This window comes from Cyprinus carpio, chromosome B6 (genome assembly GCF_018340385.1).
Source record: "Cyprinus carpio isolate SPL01 chromosome B6, ASM1834038v1, whole genome shotgun sequence".
NCBI classification, from domain to species: Eukaryota; Metazoa; Chordata; class Actinopteri; order Cypriniformes; family Cyprinidae; genus Cyprinus; species Cyprinus carpio.
In genome coordinates, this window is record NC_056602.1 from 2252681 (window position 1) to 2265429 (window position 12749).

The 12749-nt window shown below is 38.2% G+C and overlaps 1 protein-coding gene across 4 annotated transcripts in view; it reads left to right on the plus strand.

The window, feature by feature from the left end:
- The window catches only part of LOC109056731 (E3 ubiquitin-protein ligase TRIM39-like), an 820810-nt gene that overhangs the window by 635898 nt on the left and 172163 nt on the right, over positions 1-12749 (plus strand). The gene's annotated exons all lie outside the window — the stretch shown is intronic.

The window sequence follows — 12749 nt, forward strand, 5'->3', positions numbered from 1 at the left end:
TAGGTCTCTTCAGGCCCTCCTTGAAGGTGGGCTCCCACATTTTGTGGTGGTCAGGTAGTAGGCTTTACTAGGCCTCCCTGAGGGTTAAATCCCACATACTGTGGTTACTAGGTGGCAGGCCCCACAGGCCTTCCTGAAGTTGAATTCCCGTTTTTTTTTAACTATCAGGTAGTAGGCCTCATAAGGCCTCCCTGAAGGCAAAGCCCCAAAGACAGTCAACTGGACTGCCAGTCTGGCTCACTATCAGCTATGGTTTTCAGGTAGTAGGCCTCTCCAGGCCTCCCTGAAAATAAGCTTTCCACTTAGGGTGGTTTTCTGGTAACAGGTAGTAGGCCTCTCTAGGCCGCCTCTCTGTAAGTGAACTCCCATGCACCCACATACTCAGGTAGTAGGCCTCACTAGGCCTCCCTGAAGTTGAGCTCCCACATACTGTGGTTGTCAGCTAGTAGGCCTCACCAGGCCTCCCTGGAGGTTTAGCTCCCACATACTGTGCGTTTCCACTAAACCAGCATGGTTTTTTTCAGGTAGTAGGCCCCTCCAGGCCTCCCTGTAAGCAAGCACCCATGTTTTGTGGTTGTCAGGTAGTAGGCCTCACCAGGCCTTCCTGGAGTTGAGTTCCAAATTACTGTCAGTTTCCACTTAAGGTGGTTATCTGGTAACAGGCAGTAGGCCTCTCTAGGCCTCTCTGTAGGTGAACTCCCACATATTGTGGTTGTCAGGTAGTAGGCTTCACCAGGCCTCTCTGAAGGTGAGCTCCCATGTTTTTGTGGCTGTCAGGTTAGTAGGCCTCACCAGGCCTCCCTGGAGTTGAGTTCCAGATTACTTTCAGTTTCCACTTAAGGTGGTTATCTGGTAACAAGGTAGTAGGCCTCTCTAGGCCTCTCTATAGGTGAACTCCCACATATTGTGGTTGTCAGGAAGTAGGCTTCACCAGGCAGCTCTCTGTAAGCGAGCTCCCTGTGTTTTGTGGTTGTCAGGTAGTAGGCCTCACCAGGCCTCCCTGGAGTTGAGCTCCCACATACTGTGGTTGTCACCTCTCCAGGTCTCCCTGAGAGTAGTTTCACAGTGGTGCTGGGTTTGGTAAGCTAGTGGCCGCTTACTTTCAGTTTAGCAGTTCTTTTCAGGCAGCTACCGAAGTGGAGACTTGTGCCCTGGGTTGGCTCAAGTTTTATTCTCTGCTACGGGTTCCCTCCTGGACCCTCTTCTATGGTCTACAGACTCGTTGCCTACCAGGCAGATCTTATGCTCCCCTCACTGAGGGGTCAATATGAGTATGTGGTCTCCTGAGCCTGGTCAGTCGGTCGTAGGCCTCTCAATGAGGCCTCCAGTTAGATCAGTCCTTAGGCCCTCACAGGCCTCCTCAGTGTTTTGAAACACAAACACTGGGTAAGATCCGTGGATGCGAGTAGAGAAACTCCCCTCGCTGGCAAGAGTTGTAAAGCACTATGCTGAGTCATACACTCCAGGATATCCCGTCTCTGAGATCCGGGCCGAGTGGTTCACTGCCTGCTCCGCAGTTCCTCGGGTTGGATGCCTTCCTAAAGGCAAGTGTCCAGAGGCTCTGTCTTCGGACAGACAGGAAGTGGCCAGTCTGTAGTGTCCTATGTGGTGACACCAGGTCAGGCCTGCCTGGTGGCATTTCAGGTGGCACGTTCCCCTGAATAGTGACTGGCTGGGGGTTCCCTCGGGTTCCCTAGCCACATTCCCTAGAAGGGACCCCTTCTAAGAAGTTGAAGTTGTGGTCCTAGGCTCCTTGAGCAGGCCCAGGTGTAGACCTTTCACTAAACTATGTTTATGGAGGTTTTCTGTGGTATCATATAGCTTGGGGCTATGACCGTAGGGAGTGCCGTCACTGACAGCCCAGTGTGACCTGAGGGTGAGTGGTTCTAGCGTTCATTGAATTGCTGGTTCTGACAGTTGTCACTGCCATTGGACATGCACTCCCTTTAGCATGGCGGCGTGGGTATTTCGTTCCCCATAGCGTCGATGACGTATTGTAGAAGTTCCCTTCGAAAGGGAACGTCTCAGGTTACAAATGTAACCTTGGTTTCCCTGAGAACAGGGAACGAGACAGATACTGTCTCCCAGCCATGCCTCGGGGTCTGCCTGCCAAACAGTCCCTTCAGACGAAAGGATATTGTCATGGTTTCAAGGCGCCCTTTTTATATCCAGGTCGCACGCTCATCACTCAAGCTGATGATTCACGGCTGTCGCCGGTCAGCATGATTGCTGTGAGTTGATATTATATCAGACACCTGTCACACCTGAGGCGTTCCCCATAGCGTCGATGACATATTGTCTCTCTCCCCCTTCTCACAGAAAAAAAATTACACATTTAAACACATAAGACTTCTTCTATAAAACAAAAATTAAAATGCATTATGATATTTGAAGATTCCTTTTTACATCTGAAATAAGTTTTTTTGTTTTAATGCATTATATTTGCTGAAGGTGTAACAACGACTAAATAAGTATTATAATATTTTAAAACTGTGGAATGCATTACAAATAATTTCATAATGCATTATAGATAAAGGCTTCTAGTAAAGAATAAAATAATTAAAAAAATTTAACAATACAAAACATATAAAACCTACAATAAAATTCTCCAACATAATATCTATGATCTTGGAGTGATGCATATATTTACTGCATAGATAAAAAAAAAACATCTGAAAATGGTTTAAATTTGTCACAAAAAAATCTTGTTTCTTATATAAAGTCGTCGGGGAAGTCGTGGCCTAGTGGTTAGAGAGGTTGACTCCTAACCCTAATGTGCCCTTGAGCAAGGCACCGAACCCCCAACTGCTCCCCGGGCGCTGCAGCATAAATGGCTGCCCACTGCTCCGGGTGTGTGTTCAAGGTGTGTGTGTGGTCACTGCTGTGTGTGTGCACTTTGGATGGGTTAAATGCAGAGCATGAATTTTGAGTATGGGTCACCATACTTGGCTGTATGTCACGTCACTTTCACTTTTAAAGGGGGTCAAGGATAGAGGAGTTCATGTTTCTTTTGAAGCTAGTATAAATGTCCATGTTGGGTCAGCATATACCTGTATATCGAGGGAAGGGCTGCGGATGATGAACTCTTCTGAAGCCAGCACTCTCTCCTGAGACTTCACGTCCTCAATAACCACAGCCAGGTTAACCAGAGAATCCTCCTCCAGTCTCCTTCAACATGTAGTGCTTGAAAGAGATCTCATGTTTGTAGTCCAGCTGGTGGAGTACAGAAAAACCAGGAATTCAGTCATGTGACCTCACAATTTCTAATCAAATCATTTCGCCATGTTTTTTGGGTATTCGAAAAGCATGTGGTCCTATATGGAGGTTTCTACAAGACCTGAGAGTAAAATAATTTTGTTTTTGCATACTGGTTGTGTTCAATGTAATACTGTACTGCCTTATACTAAATAACAGTATGCAGTATGCATTTCCATGACAAAAACATTTCAGACAGAAGTATGCTACATTATGGTCACATGATGCCAAGTCTGTGAGTGGCGCGTCCAGTCATGATCGTATTTATTTATTTTTTTCTGTAAATTTTTTTTTGGCAGTCTGATGAAATAATGAGTAAAATATTGTGATTAACTTGGATTCACTGCATTCCGGGGTTTCGGCCTGTTTTGCCAGAGGATAAGGCCTGTACATTTTAATCATGTATATCTACTGAAAGCAACATTTGTCAGCGTACAATAGTAAATACATGTTAGCATCATTTTAGATTTTATGGATTTAAATCCATTCATTTGAAACCAAAATCATCAGTCTGTCGCTTTTTAAATTATGTTTTGTTACTTTATAAGGCTTTATTTTGAAAAAAACGAAATTTGTTTGGCTGCACTGATTAAAAAATGTTTTCTTCCAAACCAACATTAGAGAATCATGACCAGATGTATTGTAATGCTGCCTGAAAAAGCAAAATTGTAAATATTTCTGCCACTTCATTTACCCCTTCAACAGAATAATGTGTACAAAAACTTACCAGGTTGTGATTTATTTTTATTTATTATTATTATTATTTTTTTTATAAATACATTTTAAACTAATTTTAAGCTATTTTCGCAGAACTCTTACTTTCTTTCGGGCCAATCTTTATGTCATCATGAGCCTCCCAGAAGGTTTCTGTGGGATTTCTGTTGTACTCCTTGTTCTGAGCGTTCACATGTTTTCAGCAGTTTTGGAGCAGCATCATTGTTAGTGATTATGATGTTGAAAGAAATGTTTTCTCCAACTACAGGGGCTTTCAGAAGCTGGAGAGAAACTTCAACACCCTTGGAAGCTACATGAAATGATATGTTAGATCACTGTATTTACGAATACACACCAACAAACATATCATATTATATTAATTTATTCATACACACAAACAAAAAAAAAAAAAAGCAGGGTTTTATGAGGGAAAGGAAAAATAAATGCTAGAACTTACCCATGATTCTATCACTTTGAGGGTTCACACCTGAAGTAATGCTTCTTCCAGTAACTTAGATGAATAACAAAAAAATGTTTAGAGGAAAATCATAATAAATAAGAGTACATAAAAATATTCTCTCAAAATGGATTTAGGTGACACTGAGTTTAATTTAACAGTTTTTCATGCATGTCATTTTTTGTTAAAAGTTTCCATCAAAGTGTTTCAAGAAAAGCCTGCACTACAAGTTCTTTTTCTTCTTCTTCTTCTTCTTCTTCTTCATTTTTTTTTTTTTTTTTTAATTGCAAGCAAACAAAGACCACTGAAGTGTTTTAAAAAGAAAGTACAATTTTAATCTTACAACTTCTAAATTTCACATTTAATTCAATGTGTTATTTGCCATTTCCGTGTAATTACTGTATGTGAGAAATTTACTGAAGGAAAACAGTGGTCAATGTAATCCTACACCAAAAACTTTTCATTGTCTTTAACAACAAACAATATATATTTTTCTCTATAATACTCAAAAAAGTCAAATGAATTACATAATTTTCATCTTTAAACATTAGAAAGCTAGAATGACTTACCACCAGTCAATGATCGACTACATGTGTTTCCAACTAAATGTGAAAGAATTAGATTTTTGTATGAAACATATTTTAACAGTAATAATAATAATAAAAATAATAAGACTTCAAACATAAAATGTGACTCAAAGTGCTTTACATAATTAAGAATACACAGTTAAATAAGCAACATTACATCCAATAAAACAAATACATCAAGCATAAAGATAAAAAAACCTACAGTACATACAACCCATTCTATAAAAAACAAGCGTACAAATTTATAAGTAAACTAACTGAATGCCAAGATACATAAATAAACTAAAATAAAATAAAATACTCCCTGTACTAGCTTCCCTAATATCTTGATGGTAATTATTCCATAATTTTGAACAGTAATCTACGAAGAATGCATCACCAATTGACATTTTAGATTTATGTAGTTTAGTCATATTACTCAAACAAACAGAAGAGCAGTGTTTATGAGGAAGGAAAAACTAAATGCTAGAACTTACCCAGTGATTCCTATCACTTTGAGGTTCACAATGAAAAGTAAAGTCGCTTCTTCCCCTGTAACTTAGATGAATAACAAAAAAAATATTTAGAAAGAAAATCATAATAAATATTTGACATTAAAATATGTCTCAAAATGGATTAGGTGACACTGAGTTATTTAACAGTTTGTCATGCATGTCATTTTTTGTTAAATGTTTCCTCAAAGTGTGTTCAAGAAACCTGCCCTAACAATTTGTTTTGTTTTTTTTTTTCTTTGTTATTTATTTTCTCTTTTTTGAAGTTTGCAAGCAAAACGCAGACCCTGAAGTGTGTTTTACAAGAAAGTACTATTTTAATCTTACAACTTCTAAAATTTCACATTGAATTCAATGTGTTAAATTGCCATTTGTTTGTGTAATTATGTGAGAAATTTACTGAAAAGGAAAACAGGGTCAATGTCAATCCTACACCAAAAACTTTTCATTGTCTTTAACAACAACTATTCATTTTGTATTTATTTATTTTCCCGGTGAAACTAGTCAAATGAATGACACAATTTTCAGCTTTAAACATTCCAGAAAGCTAGATTAGAATAGGACTTACCAACCCGCCATTGAGTCCACGATGATGTGTGTTTTCATCTAAATGTGAAAGATTGAGTTTTCTTGTATGAAACATTTTAAACAGTAATTAATAATAATAATAAAACTTTATTTATATACCAACTTTCCAAACATAAAATGTGACTCAAAGTGCTTTACATAATTAAAAATACACACTTAAAGAAGCAATCAAAGATTACCTCCAATAGAACAAATACATCAAGCATAACAGATAAAAAAAGGCCCTACAGTACAACATACAACCAAACCGTTTCTATAAAAAACAAACGTAAAGCCAAGAATATATTTACATGTAAACTAACTGAAAGCCTCTATATAGATATCTATAGATATAGTATATATATATATATATATATATATATACACTAAGAGTACTAGCTTCCCTAATCTCTGATGGTAATGTATTCCATAATTTTGGAACATAATTTACAAATGATTGCATCATCAATTTTTTGTCTTTTTTTGTTTAACCCTTTTTTTTCTTTTCTAGAACTGGGAACCTCCAATAAACCTATATTAAATGATCTTAAAGTTCTGGGAGTTATACTTAACAAGAGAACTGATTAATGCAGTTAGGTCCTTGCCCATTACAGGCTTTGCACGTAAGTAAGCAGGACTTTAGCATCTACTCTTAATTTTATGGGAAACCAGTTATTCAAATGCCATTGCCAAGGCAGGATGTGATGGAGTTTAACAGCCCCAGTATCATTTGGGCTCAGCAGAATATGTTAGCTGTGTATCATCAGCAGAACTCATGAAAAACTTGCATTGTTTTTCCTCTGATGATGTCTGAGTTCTAAGTCTAAAGTGGCCACACATATAATGAAAATAATAAATAAGCCAAGACGTTAAACTTCCTTGTGGGACTCCATAATGCGATTTAATGTTTCACAGACACATTAATCTTCCAAGTTGAACAGAGAAATTTTTCTCCCTTAATATAAGTTTTAAAAACATTTAATACATGTATCAGAAAGACCTACCTAATTTTTCCAAAACGATTTATTAAAATGTCATTGATCAATTGTTCAAATGCACTCAAAGCTAAACTACCAAGAATTTAAACTTTATGTTTACTGGACGAGTAACTGTAAGCTCATTTGTTATTTTTATAAGAGCAGTTTCGGTACTGTGGTAATTCATATAGTCAGAAACTTTATGTTTTTTTTTGTTCTTTTTTATCACTCTTTTCTCCTTACCCTCACTCAGTTTTGTATTCAGACGTGATGTCCCTGCTCCTCCCATATGTTCACTCATGGATCCTGGACGTTTGGATGTGGGAGATCCGGTGGCGCTCCAACTCGGCGTTTATCGACTGCTCTACGCTGGTTGTTAATGACTCTCCCATTTCTGACATCCTAAATCATTGTACGCAGATCCGATGCAGCATAGTCACTTCCTGCGTAAAATCGAACACCGCACATCGTATTGCGCATCCCCCCCGCCTCATAAATGGCTGTAACAAGCAGCAGGACCACAGCGGAACATTCCTGTGACAGAATATGGATGTTTTAAGCATCATTATCATCAAATCCCCAGCTCAAAAAAATAGCATGCTTTGGAGGCATACTGAACTAGATGCTAGCTAGGCATCTCACTATTTTTTTTATATCTGGTTGTAACCTCGACAAAATCACTGTTAATGACCAGACCTGAGCTCATCTCCTATTGTGGCTTGGGGTCAAGAACCTGACACAGATCCGTCATAACCTTGACCCAGATCAGGCCTCTTCATCCAACTCTCGCACCGCACACATGGAAGTTCCTGAAAAAGACCAAACACACTTTCAGCTCACATTTTGACAGATTAAAAATCATGAAACAATGAATTATTCCGTTTTCCATCGCAATCAAATAGCGTAGCCTAATGATGGTGCAGACACCTTTTCACTGAGTATATTCTAGGAAAGCATTAAACATAACATACATTAAAACATCATTTTTCAAGTTTTCCTTTTTTTTTTCTTTGTTATTTTTTATTGTACAAGGATTGTATTAAACCAATCAAAAGTGCCAGTAAAAACCACAGTTTGTAATGTTACAGCACTATTTTTGTACTCATCTTCAAACCCTAAATGCTGTTTCTTTTTGAATGTGTCTTGTTTCATAAAAGAATCCTCCCAAAAAAAAAAAAAATTGTATCAGTTGCCACAAAACTATTTTGGCAGCACAAACTATTGTTCAACACATGATAAATAATCAGAAATGTTTCTGAAGCAGCAAATCAGCAATATTAGAATGAATTTCTCTAAGAATCATGTGTGACACTGAAAACTGGAGTATATAATAACTACACTTTTTTAGACTTTAGTGTAAGTGTACTCACCAGATGCTATCCCTGCCTCATGGACAGTTTTTTCCCCCTTTCATTGTAATATTCCTCGATTGTCATTATTTGCCCTGTTGTGTCGTGAGCAGAGTTTGAAGTTGGTGACGACCTCGAGTCGGAAATGCCAAGGGCTCTTCATTACTAATTACACAAACAAACACTTTTTGATATTAATCAATCAGTAGTATTTATTAATTACCAACGGCCAATGAAAATCCATACTATCAAAACTAAAACGTGAAATGTTTTGCACCACTCCTCCTATGCTGTTTCAACCACATTATTTTCGTTCACACACACACACACACACAAACACACACACACACACACACACACACACCACACACACACACACACACACAAACACACACACACACACACACACACACACACACACAAACTCTCATTAAGAGTTTTTGGGGCGAAAAAAAGAAATGTTTTTGAAAGATCCGGAATTCTCTTATAACTCACCCTCGCTAGCATTTTCTATCAAAAATACAGTATTACAAAACCACAGAAAATTGTATGAAATTGTTATACAATTTAAAATATGTTTTTCTACTATCAATGTATTTTAAAAAATATAGTATGCTGTAATCCAAAGCTGCATTGATTCATCATCTCAACTCCTCGTCTTCCTGGTCACTGATCTCTTTCAGCAAATCGTTTTGCATTTGCTGCATTTGAAACTCATTTGACAACATTACGATGCATATAAACACTTTGAACTTATAGAAAATTCAAAAGAACATGATTTGATGTGAATAAGCTAATATCTTCTTTAGTATTAGAAATGTCTGTTATTTTTCAGCTTTTGATCAGTTTTTAATGTGTCTAAATAAAAAGAATTATTTCTTTCTTTTGAATATGTAATGATTCTATTTGCCCACCTGTACACATGACACGCAGCAAACACCCAGCACTGTCCCGGTATTTTCACAGGCCTGAATTGGTGTTTCTGACCACATCCCTGAGAATATCCTGCGCTACCGGGACCACTTTGATAGGGTTGACGCCATCTTTGTAGTCCCCTTGACCAGTTTGACCCATTACACTCCTTTAATCATCATTAGAGTTCACCTGTTTAGAAAAGACAGAGAGACTATATTAATACATGAGAGAGAGAGAGAAGAGAGAAGAGGGAGAGCAAGCAGAGAGGAGTAATGAGAGCAGGATCCTCACCCCCGCTGAGTCACACGGCTGAATGTAAAACCGGACTGGCTGCGGTTTCAGTAGATCTTTAAACTATATCTCTTGATGTTGAGGATTAGTCACCTTGCAGCAATTTGTCATACAGCTGTCTGCATAAATGCCTGTTTCATACTGAAAAACACATTTATGCATGACAGGAGTTAATGGGAAGCCGTGTGTTTCAGTTGCTGACTCCTGTCAGTCAATGGTCAACATCTCACCACCTGATCAAATGACCACGATTGGGGGACAAATGTTCCCGGGGCTTCTGCCAGGGCCTTTAAACAGCAGGCCAAAACACACTCCTTGACTATTCAGGTCCCTCCGAGATCCCTCCGCCTGCAGAAACACTGAATCAGCTGCAGAAAAACACAACCCTTTGTTTTGTAAATCTGATGTGTAATTGCAATAAATGAAGGCAGTAATTATAAGAGGCATTCCTGTGATTTTAAAGGTGTTATAAAATGGTGTAGTAAAAAATAATTTAAGATATAAAAACATTTAGAATGTACAAACCCATTTCCATTTAAAAATAAATGCTATTTTTTTTATTTTATTTTCATCAAGAATCCTGAAAAATCAAAAAATTGTACCCCGTTTCCATACAAAAAATAATGCGCACAACTGTTTTCAACACTGATAAGTAATTCAGAATGTTTCCTGAGCAGAAACTCCAGGATCATGTGACACGGGGAGTAATGATGATATGAAAATTCACCATGTGATCACATAAATGAAATTACATTTGACGAACGTATTAAAATATAAATAGTTAATCTTAATGGAATACTATGGTACTAATGGAACAGTATTACAATTGTTACTGTATATTCTAAAGGTTTTTTCAGCCTTGATGGTGGAGAAGAGAATAATTTCCAAACCTTAAAACATATTACCAAACCCCAAAGCTTTTAAAGGTAGTGTACATAAGGTCATATTCTCACATAAAATACAAATTGGATGTAATATAATTTACATACATTACATTTACATTAAGCTCATTTAGCAGAAGCAATCGCGAACCAACAAACGAGCAATAGTATGTCAAGTGATATAACTCGTCTTGGTTAGCCTAACGCAGTATCACGCATAGAATACACACACACACACATACATACTACACCACACACATACACATACACATAATAAAAGAAAACAAGTATATAGAATAGAAATGAATAGAGAAAAGCTAATGTTAGAGGCCTTTTTGGTTGTTTGTTTTTTTTAATATATCAAACCAAGCAGTTAGAAATAAATGAGAGTGCAAGTGTTAGAGGGTCAAGTATTTTCAAAAAAAAAACAATAGATAAAATAGAATTACAATAGAAAAATGCTAGAGTTAGAGGTTCAAATTAAAGATGGAAGGGATGTTTATTAAGCATTTTTCTTGAAGTTGTCTAAGGACTCAGCTGCTCAAATTGAGTTGGGCAATGGTCTTATTTTCCCACCCGAATGGCTGACCCAGTTTGTGGCTAAAGTCTGCGAAAGTGATTCTTTTTGCTCTTTGGAATGTGCACCATAGATGTGTCGTCTCACTTGGAGAACGCAAAGCTTCTAGAGGCACACAAGTCTGATGTAGTGAAACGTTTTATGGTAAGGGGATGTCCGAGCATTTGGTGTTTTGTAGGCAAACATCAATGCCTTGAATTTTTTGCCGATGCCACTATGTGTAGCCAATGCAACTGATGAACAGAGATGTGACACCACAGGCTTTCTTTCTCGGCGCAACTTAAAAAAGAAATCTGCTGCTGCGTTCTGGATTAATTGTAAAGGGTTGATAAAAGGGGCTGGAAGACCTGCCAAGAGAGGCCATTGCAATCAGTCGCCACCTGGACATGAACAAGAAGTTTGAACAAGGAGTTGGGTAGCATGTTCTATGAAAGAAAGGGCTGATCCTTTCTAAATGTTGTTATAAAGCAAATCAGCAGAACTGGGCAGTTTTAGCAAGGGGTCTGAGAAATTGATAGCCTGATCATCAATCACAACTCCAAGGTTTCCTAGGCTGTTTTTTGAGTTATGGTTGATTGGGCTTGTATGGTGAAATTGTGATGAAGTCATGGGTTTGTTGAAAACCACAAGCAGGTCTGTCTTGGCAAGGTGAAGGTGGTGGTCCTTCCTCCAGAAATGTCTGTTAGACAAGCTCAGAATGCAAGACACTATCGTCGGAATCATCAGGAGGGTAATGGGAGGTAGAGTTTGAGTGTCATCAGCATAAAGTGATACGAAAAGCCATGTTTCTGAATGACAGAACCTAGTGATGCCATGCTGACAGAGAAGAGAATTGGTCCAAGAAAACTGAGCCCTCCTGAGGCACCATAGTAGCTAGATGAGTTACTCTGGACACCTCACCCCTCCAAGATACCTTAAAGGATCTATCTGCAGTCCTATACAAACATGAATGATTTTTATCAATAAAGTCTCCAGATTAGAAGAGGTGGCTTTCTTCATTTACATTTCTAGCAATGAAGACTTAATGTAGAGTGATTTGGAAACTAGCAAAGTAACTACAACCACAAAAGCAACATGCTAAAAACTCGTGCCTACTGAAGCCTTCAGTTTAGACAAACCGACAAGCACTCCACTGGGCCACCAGGGGGGTTGCAGAGGATCGTGACCGTGCCACGAAAATATGCCTCTCCTCACTTAGGCGGGTCTCGACTCTCAGATGAAGCGTGTAGGCACCAATAGGAAGCAGACGCCAGGGCTGGACAGTGATTTACTGAAAATGCACTGTGTCCAGTTGGGTTTCCGTATACACTTCTCCAGAACGCTTGTCCACTGGGTCAGAGAGGGCTGTCTGGGACACCAGAGACCGGAGCCTCCACATACAACGGGCCTGCGGTAAGTAGAAAAGGTGTGGGATGTCAGGATAGGTAGAGCACAAACATATGGTTCTGGAATGATTTCTCCCACAGAGTAAACTGATTGTAAGTTTTCATGTATTTTACCAATGTACCAAATAATCAAAAAATTATCTAAAGTTAATTATAACTAGAATCGTAAAAATCTAATTATTTTAAATAAAATACACAATACTTATAGACATTTATTCAGCTAGTTGCTGAGGCAAAATTTCTTATTTAGTCTAACTTGAAATAAAATATCATAAAATTACAGATTACTATGTTAGTATTTGA